Source organism: Scylla paramamosain, unplaced genomic scaffold (genome assembly GCF_035594125.1).
Source record: "Scylla paramamosain isolate STU-SP2022 unplaced genomic scaffold, ASM3559412v1 Contig56, whole genome shotgun sequence".
NCBI lineage: Eukaryota > Metazoa > Arthropoda > Malacostraca > Decapoda > Portunidae > Scylla > Scylla paramamosain.
Genome location: NW_026973721.1, coordinates 107,571 through 117,500, shown reverse-complemented (window position 1 = coordinate 117,500; position 9,930 = coordinate 107,571). Strand labels below are relative to the sequence as shown.

Here is a 9,930-nt window from a genome sequence, read left to right as displayed (position 1 = left end):
AAGGAAAAAATGAGCGAATACACAGTGACACCAAGACTGTGAAGGTGGGGAGATCCACACTACATTTGGTGTAGTAAAGTCAGTGTTCAGAGATGATAGGCCAGGTTCTCCAGAGAGCTTCTCTTGTTAATAATGTAGGAAGGTAGTTAATCTGCCACTTAAACCATGAAAACACCCTTAAAGATCCGTGGCACTTCAGGTGGAGACGTCTGGAAGTAGTCAGGACGCTGGCAAGGGTGTTTACGAATATGGTCTTAAAGCTGGTGCACAATTCTGATATAAGAGCACGAGAGCATAAGAAAATAAAGGAAGTTGTAAGGAACTGTGTACAAATAGTATCGTGCATTAAAGTCCATAGTCATTAGATTTCTTTAAGATGTCAGATGAATTCCTGGATGAATATTGCAGGTGGTAAGCTTTATTAAGTGCTCAAGAGCTGCCTTGTGTGGACTGACTGACCTTTTGCAGGCTCCTTACTTTATGTTACGTTGTTAAACCTTTCAAGGGACCTTTTCTCTGCCAACTTGTTTTTCTCCTTATTATGCAATGATAATATGAACTCATTGATTTCTTATGTTTTCAAGATGCACGAAAAGAATATAAGAAATTTAAAATGTTATTTTTCACCGACATGTAACAGAAATTCCATTATGTTAAAATATTTTCTATTTTTGGCAAGAAGTAACGAGGCAAACTTTTAATGAAAATAGACATCTGTGTTTTTGTTCTGCCGTACAAACAACAAATTTAGTGTTCCGGGGTAGAAGCAGAGCAGAGTGCGTCCCTTAATCTTTCTTTGTGCATTGCCTTCCCGTGAAGTATTTGACTGACATGCCAAGAGGCAGTGGTGGAGTGCGAGGTTATCCACATCGGAAGTATTGATGAAATTAGTCGCAATTATCACACAGCTGCCTGGAACAAAGGCATTGGGAGGAAAACTGTTGAAACAAGTAAGACAAAACTAAAGTATCTGCGTAGTCTGACAAATTATATCAATTTTATTTTTCTGAGACAAGAACGAAATGAAAAGCGAACTCAGGAGCTCCGCGAGTGTTGATAAGTAACGAAAATCAAGGCGAATAGAAATAAAGTAAAGAAAAAGTGGAAAAGCCTCAATAGTACAAAGAGAAAACACGTCAGTAATGTGTTACGTAAGGCTTTCAAATATACGATAATGAGAACCTTTTTAATACGAGGCGGAAAACTCGTCACGGCACATCCGCGGAGACGAGATTAAGCAGAGGAGCCTCGGAGAGAGATTAAAGAGGTTAGTGACAGGATGAGCAACTCCCTGGATGAGAGGACATCATTACACAACCGTGAAGGGAAGCGCGCCAAGACATCCAACAACATATTACTTTTTCTAGCATATTTCTATGTAAGTGTGTACGAAGGACAAAAAAAAAGTTATGATTCCTATAGGGTAGAAAATAAAAAGTATCCAAAATTTGAAAAGTGTTTTAATTGTATTCTTGATAATCGTCAGTTCCCTTGTGATCTTCATAATAGAACAACCAGTAACCATCACTGTGTTAGAAATATTGCTGAATCACAGGACTGACCGTGACTTCTGTTCCTAGATGCAATTACTTTTCTAACTGAAGGAGGAGAGAGAGAGAGAGAGAGAGAGAGAGAGAGAGAGAGAGAGAGAGAGAATGTGTGTAAAGGAAGTGGCGGAAGATAGAGAAGTTTGGGATAGTTAAGGATGGTTAAGGATGGTGACAAATGCTGCCCGGCAGGTGACAATTGGAAGACGCAGCTCGGAGGGAGAGGAGAAGCCATTAGCAGAGGTACACAGTGATCCGTTACTGGAGGGGAAGGTGAACTGATCCGCTGTCGCCCAAAGGAAACAAACCATTGGCAAGAAATCCAGCGTTCCCTCTCTTGCCATCTGCTCCTGCGCTGGCTAGACGTCACCTGGGACACAATCCTGACGCAATGTGCTGTTTCAGAGACCTTACAGAAATGCACACAGGAGAAATCATATTTGAAGACAATAAAAGCATACAGCATAACGGCTATCCCAGGGACCCTATAAAAATACACAGCAGAACTTCCTTTTTTCCAGGCTTTACAAAAACGTACAGAGCAGAATAATTATTAGGAAAAGACTATAAAACTGCACACAGCAGAACTCATTATTTCAGAGGCACTACATAAACAACGAAGTATAACTATTTGGAAAAATCCCTGTAACCTCACTACGTATTTGGAAATTATACTATGAACCTAAGAGCTTAAGAAGCCAAAACAACAGTCAACAGGTCACAATTCCAAACTATGCCTCAGTCTCCAAGTCTTCCCACACAAGCATAACCTGAGTTCAGACACGTGTAGCCAGTCCACGCCAGGGATTACAGCACCAGCCATCACCTGCAGCCCTTCACGTCCGCCTCAGTCCAGACGCGCCGGGGCAAGAGGTGCTCAGTTGGCCTTTCAAGACAGTAATACCACTAACGATGCATAACACCCACACCACAGCGACCCCACTCCACGTGCCTCTGATCTATCCCTCAATTGGCTTTACACACAACTCCGCTCACCGCTACCCGCTACTGATGCAGCCAATCCCTTCACTGCTCCATAAGACAGACCCGTTCATAACCGCCCTTCTTCACTCTGCCGGTGTCTATCAACCCCTGTGTAGAGGAGAGGGGGCGAGGCAGAGGTAATAGAGGTAAGGGTAGCAAGTAACACAGGCCCCATAGCAGATACAACCTTCGTAGAGCGCTGGAGAGAGGCAGTGAGGAGGCTAACGAGGCCTAACACACACTTGAAGGGAACCTGAGAGGGGGAGACAGTAGGTGTGTGGATCACAGGGCACACCAGCCGGTACAGGGGGCCAGTGACGCGTGCTGTGGGGACTGACTCCTGGCAGCCTGACAAACTCACTGGTGCTAATTAGGTGAAGGGTGACAAGGTTAGGAAGTTACATTACTGTTAGTTCTTATAATATTCTTTTGCTGCTACCAGTGTTGTTGCTGCTGCTGTTTTTATTATTATTATTATTATTATTATTATTATTATTATTATTATTATTATTATTATTATTAACATTATTATTATTATTAGTATCATTATTATCATTATCATTATTATTAATATTATTATTATTATACCACCATCACCACCACCACCACTACCACACGTTATAATAACAAGCCTAACACTACCATAATCACCACTACTGCCATCAATACCACAACATAACAACCCTTAACACACTCATTAGCACCACCATCAACACCAACACCAGCAACACAATCATAATTGTAACACCACCACCACTCTTCCTACACGCATCCAATCATGACGCTGCGAGACACAAACACCACTCTGTGTTTCCCTTCCCTGTCACATTTCCTTACCTTTCCCTCGCAATGTTTTCCTTTCTCTATCACACTCCCTCACTCCCTTCCCCTCCCCCCGCATAGCCGCCTCCCCAACAGGTTGTCTGGACCATTACTTTGTTTAATCTTAAGACAATGTCACACACAGGAGTTCCTTATTTTCTCCTCCCACCGACCAAATCTCCCGGGAACTGCTATTGTAAGACATGGAATCCTCCTTTATCCCGTTTTTTTTTTTGATGTACGCTTCAGATTTATTCATGTCTGGTGAGGTCCGGCGGTGACTACACAATTACGTACACTACACGTCTGTCTCTTATGTTTCCTCAGTGAAGGCGAAGATAAACTACATTGATAACCCCGAACCTTGTAACAAAGTCCATATTATCTCTTTCTTAGATTGTGTGTGTGTGTGTGTGTGTGTGTGTGTGTGTGTGTGTGTGTGTGTGTGTGTGTGTGTGTGTGTTTCTTTCACGACTTTTCTCTGTGAGCGTGTGGTAATTCTAATCTATATTGCCTTTCTGTGGTGGTAATTACTAAGATCTTACGTAATTTTTATCTTCTGTTTTTCTTGCACGTATGTATTTTTTTCTGTCCTTCCACGATGGTTTCCAGAGTAGCAAGTCTAAGCCATGTGAAGGGAAAAAACAACCTCACGTAGTTCTCCGTGTCTCGTCTCTTTCTTGCATTTGTGCGTCTTTTTCACAACAGTAACCTGTATATAATGAGTAAGGTATATTAATTTTCGTCTCCGTGATGGAAATAACATAAGCCTGCCATAAAATTCTGCTTCTAATCTCTTTCTTAAACTTATATATATATATTTTTTCAGTATCGCTTCAGTAAAGGTTCTCTGTGTGGTAAACCTGAACTGTATTGCTTCTCTGTGCTGGTCACGTCACGAGCTGAAATAACTCAAATGCCATGTTAACTATCCAGGCTGCTTCTCTTTCCCACACTTCTAGTTTTGTCAGTGTCCTTCACAATGGTTCTGTGTGGTAAACAAAACAATGTCATTTCTCTGTCGTCAAAAGAAAAACAAATGTCACGTAACTTTCCGTGTCATCTTTCTCTCATGCTAGCGTTTATATTTTTTTTATTTTATGTATTTATTCATTATTGACCACTCATTACTACCACACTAACTCACACTCATTACTCCATGCATGACCTCAGCGTACCTTATTTTTCTACCTTACCTTATAATTAGCAGCCTCTAAAAATAAACCACTACCACATTTATTTCAGCCTGGTGGAGTCAAAGGCGCGGGTGTCGCTGATCCCCGGCCGTGTGATCACCGTTTTTATTTCACGAATAATATGTAAAAGTTATTTGCAAAAATCTCAGTTTTGATCAGATTTAATTATTCACGAGAATATTATTTGACCTCACTTTAAATACTTCCATGGCAAAATAGCTTCCCTGTAAAATAAAATTAATGAACATATTTATATTTGGCAGCGATACGGAACACATTATTTCTGCCTAAACTTTTCAGTCATGGCGTCTGGCGCTCTACGTATGTTCGGCTGCCTATCTGACTGACCGGCTAACAGACTGACTGACTGGCTGAGTGACGATTAAATGACGGACTAACTGACGGACTTGCTGCCTGCCATTAGTACCAAAAAAAAAAAAAAAAAAAAAATGAAAGCCTTCTCCCTCAAATAAATAAATAAATAAATAAATATATAATTAAATAAATTAATAAAGCCTGTTAAACTATTATTAATCATAAAAACTCTGCAAACCCCGATAACTGCCACTGGAGTCCTTTAGGAGTCGCAGAAACGAGAATGAGATCTAAAGTGTGACGCTCTGATATTTATTTTTCCGTCTCGCGTCTTTCTCATGCTGTTGTTATTACTTTAATGACTCACTTTTATAATTAATGGGTTTATATTCTTATTAATATATATATATATATATATATATATATATATATATATATATATATATATATATATATATATATATATATATATATATATATATATATATATATATATATTTTTTTTTTTTTTTTTTTTTTTTTTTTTTTTTTGGAGGATTGAATGTGTGTGTGTGTGTGTGTGTGTGTGTGTGTGTGTGTGGTGTGTGTGTGTGTGTGTGTGTGTGTTAAGTCGTCTTGTTTTTAGTTTAAAATTTTGTAAAAAAATAAATAAATAAAAAGGGCGTAGGAGAAGAGAACGGAGGAGTAGAAAAACATGAGAGTAATGAAGTGAATAGAGATGCCAGTGACCTCGACCGTGCATTCTTCCCAAGCACGTGCACAGACACTCAAGACTTGACGTTTGTGTGTGCGTGTGGATGCGTGCGTGCGTGCGTATTAACCTACTTGTGTTGGCTAGATAACATCACCATGCAGGCAGCACGCACTATATGGAGTACTTTACTTAATGCCACGCAGATGAAGAGAACCGACACTCAGGAGTCCAGACAGGAGGCGACATGGGGTGGGGAGTGACTGGCTTATGTAACGCAGGTGCTGTTTTGTGTGACGGAGGGAGAGGGAAGGGAGATGCTGTCTTGAGTGACGAAGGGCGAGAGGAGGGAGGTAATTTTTATCGATGTGTTTTTTTCAAGGAAGTGCTGTGCTTTTGATTTTATCTGAAGTGAAGGATGAAAAGTGCACCGGAAGATTTAAAATTTCAACACGAATAAAAACGTTAAAAAAATAAATAAATGAAAAATCACAGAATCACATCGGCGGAACCATAATTTCTAAACGTTTCGACCGAAATTAACTAACTCAGTGGTCATTGAAAACAGTCCTAATGAGAGAGCAAAGCGTTTTATGAAATGGAGATCTCGCTGAACGTGACAGGCGAATCGTGACGCGGGACTACTGAAGTGTGGGGCGGCGAGGGGCTGTCACGTCACGGTGGCTGCGGCGGGGGGAGATCAGCAGCGGTCCCATCGGCGGCAGGGAATCAATAGCAGGGCTTGCAACACTTCCTTCATAATGCACGGAGAAAATCACTGAACTGTGCTACCCATTGTGTCCATTAAACACACGAGGTGGAAGGCGACAGTGGCCTGAACATTGTGTCCCGGAGCTAACGAGGAAAGTTCTGTGTGTGTGTGTGTGTGTGTGTGTGTGTGTGTGTGTGTGTGTGTGTGTGTGTGTGTGTGTACAGAGGGGAGCATGAAAATAAGGTGGGTGTTAGTTGAGGATTATTTATTTATTTGCCATGAGGAGAGAGAGAGGAGAGGAGAGAGAGAGAGAGAGAGAGAGAGAGAGCAGAGAGAGAGAGAGAGGAGAGGAGAGAGGAGAGGAAGAGAAGAGAGAGAGAGAGAGAGAGAGAGAATGACCTCACATCTACACCCACCCTACCCCAACACACACACACACACAATCCTCCAATATATATATATAAATATATATATATATATATAATATATATATATATATATATATATATATATATATACTATATATATATATATATATATATATATATAGTATATATATATATAGTATATATATATATAGTATATAAGGACTATACTGGTACTGGTGCTGAGTAGGTTATGTATTGAAAGTACACTGCTACTATTGCTGTTGCTGCGATTACTACTACTACTACTAACATTAATACCACAACAACAACTATTGCTACTACTGCTATTACCATCATTATAAACCAGAATCCAAACTACCCTCGTGTTTACACATAAAAACAACAAAACAAAAAGTTCCAGAAACCACGACCAGTTCCAGGTGTGTCATGGTATTCCTTCATTGAACTAATACAACTCATAGGAAGATAAATAAGAAATAATGGAGATCCTTCTGGTGCTGACTAGAGATTAAAGAGAAAAAATGTGGCTTCAATAAGAAATAATGGAGATCTTTCTGGTGTTGACAAGAGATTAAAGAGAGAAAATGTGGCTTCAATAAGAAATAATGGGAGATCTTTCTGGTGTTGACAAGAGATTAAAGAGAGAAAATGTGGCTTCAATAAGAAATAATGGAGATCGTTCTGGTGTTGACAATTACAAGAGATTAAAGAGAGAAAATGTGGCTTTACTCCTGCATTAGTGAACTGGACTGAAAAATGGTGAGAGTAAGTACAAAGTCCCTGGCAGCGCGGTCATAATCTTTAGCGGCAGGAGAAAAAAAAAATGCTGGAAATGAGTATGAGAAGTAAAACACACCACGTACATTCTCTCTCTCTCTCTCTCTCTCTCTCTCTCTCTCTCTCTCTCTGTATAATAATGAAAAAAAAGTGCAATTCTTGGCTGGTTTAAGCCGGGAATGTGAAGCCGGGAGCGAAGTGCAGCCGGGGTTCCGGGTCTTGTGTCTTTTCATTGCTTCTTCCGTATCTTTATAAGCTTTTCTGTGGCTTCAGTGTACCGTAGGTGTGTGTGCTGGTGAGTATATCTATGGTTTTCATTTGATATTATACTGTTTAATTTGATTACTACTAAGCATGGTACTTCAGCTTAACGATACGTGTAAAAAATATAATTTCCTGGTCTTTATTTATTCATCAAAAGACCACCCCCCCCCCCACTTCCATGCCGTATGGTCTTCTGTAGCAAACAATGTGACCTTTCCTTAATACTAGGAATTGTTACCTCACTCGCACGACCAGCGATATCATAACGGTGTAACAATACTTCCTATCGCAGCCGCAGCCACCCACCAACACAACACTGTAAAGGTGAACAAGAATCATGTACTTCTCATAGCGGCGGCGGCGGTGTGTTGAGGCAGCACTTCCACAGTATACGGGGGAAAAATGGAGATATTTCCTTCCTATCACTATTAACGAGAACAAGAATCATGTACTTACTCTTAGTAGCGGCGGTGGTTATGGCGGTGGTGATGGTGGTGATGGCCGTGGTGGCGGTAGTGATGGAATGTTAGTGTAACTCAAGCACCAAATTATTATCACACCTATGCTTTTTTCCAACGATCAATAATCATTCGCCATAGTTTCCATAGTTTCATCACTACAACACGCTTAGTGATCCGACTGTATGCGCTGCACCAATAAACAGTCTTGATAACACAACATTGCAGTGTTCAGCACAAGAGACTTCCTGGCCACGGTGACAGTTACCATGGCGCCGCTCCGTCACGTGTGTTGAGAGCACTCGCCAGCCTCCTCCACGATGTGTCTCTCGTTATAAAGAGACTGCATAACCGATAGTCCTGCACCACACAGTTCACTCCCGAGACTCAGCATCTACTCAGTCCTGTCTGATCATCCACTCTCCCAAACACCTGCGTTATCCGGAATTCCGTGGCCAGGACAAAACTCACGTGCATTCTTCCTCTTGCGGCAGATCACTGTCCACGAGACCAGAGGCCCACTGCGTCACGGTGTCGTTTCGTCCCAACTCGTGTACTTGGCGCTGGCTTGTTCTGTAAATACATAGAGGCAGCGGCGTGATATCTGTCCAAGAAATTGTATTCACACGAATGTATCATACTTTTACATACTAATATAGTTTTTTTTTTTTTTATATGGAAATAAGAGTTATGCTGTCAATAAAGGAGACGTGGACGCTGATAGAGATGAGCATGAACAGTGAGTGACGCAGTGAAGCAGCTCGAGCGTTTCAGCTCGTAACCAACCTGTGAGTAATTAACATGACTCACAAAAACAAAGATGAGGTGACGCAGGAACATTGCTGCTTACAATGAGACAGAGTGAGATGGAGGGAAGAAATTGTGGTAGAACTGGAAAGGATGGGAGTCACAGAGGAAGATGCAATGGACAGAAACAACTGGAGAAGACTCGTACAAGGAGCCAACCCCTCACTCTAGGAAACGGCGATAGGAGAAGCAATATTGTTATCTGGTGCGCAAGACTCATCAGTATATAGGAAGAATAAACTGCAGAAGACTTGTATACTTATACAACTATTTGTGGCAAGCTACATACGTACATTTACGCCACACACAATCATATCAGCCTCGTCCCTTGAGTCTCGCGCTGCCAAGATGATTCGTCTCAGGATTCAGTTCCAAGTACCGTCCATCTAGAGATGGACGGTACTTGTCAACCTCTTGTGCGACGTCACAAGAGGTTGAGGAAGGTCAGGCGAGCGAGGGATGGATAGGTAGTGTAGGGCAGGCTGGTTGTGAGATGGCTAGGACAGAGTGGAGAATAACTTGGATAGGGAATAAGGCAGGACAGGAAAGAAAGGGATGACTAGGCAAGAGGATGACAGGCTGGGTGTGGGGATAGCTGGGTGGGGGATGGAAACAGTGGAAGAGGAATGGTTGGGTGGAAGGAAGAGGCCAGTACGAGTATGTGGAAGAATTATTGTGTGTGTGTGCGTGTCAAAGTAATCAAATCTAACGTGAGTTTCTATGCTACTTTGTTTCATTATGTTTTATATGATCACCCGTTAATATTTCACAATTGTGTGGTGGAGCTTCACTACTGGAGGCGTGAAAAGTTTGACCTCCTCACTACTCAGAATAATTAAATATAACATGACTTTTTATGCCACACTGTATGTTACCTTATATGAACACTGCTATTGTCTCCCTCTTAATACTCTGTGAGGTAAGTGTGTGGTGGAGATTCATCAGTGGAGGCGTAGAATGGTTAAGCT

The 9,930-nt window shown here is 41.3% G+C and overlaps 1 protein-coding gene across 5 annotated transcripts in view; it reads right to left on the bottom strand.

Annotated features, from left to right (window-relative positions):
* The window catches only part of LOC135098339 (ran-specific GTPase-activating protein-like), a 23,942-nt gene extending 14,586 nt beyond the window's left edge, over window positions 1–9,356 (bottom strand). For 4 of the 5 annotated variants that reach the window (XR_010266834.1, XR_010266835.1, XM_064000644.1 and 1 more), the window contains exons 1-2: window positions 9,256–9,356; window positions 8,154–8,728 (exon numbers count right to left, since the gene is read on the bottom strand). The gene's annotated coding sequence lies outside the window, so the exon portion shown is untranslated. The remainder of the gene's footprint in view (window positions 1–8,153; window positions 8,729–9,255) is intronic. The other variant, XM_064000645.1, reaches the window with a different exon arrangement.
* Between the last annotated feature and the right edge of the window lie 574 nt (window positions 9,357–9,930).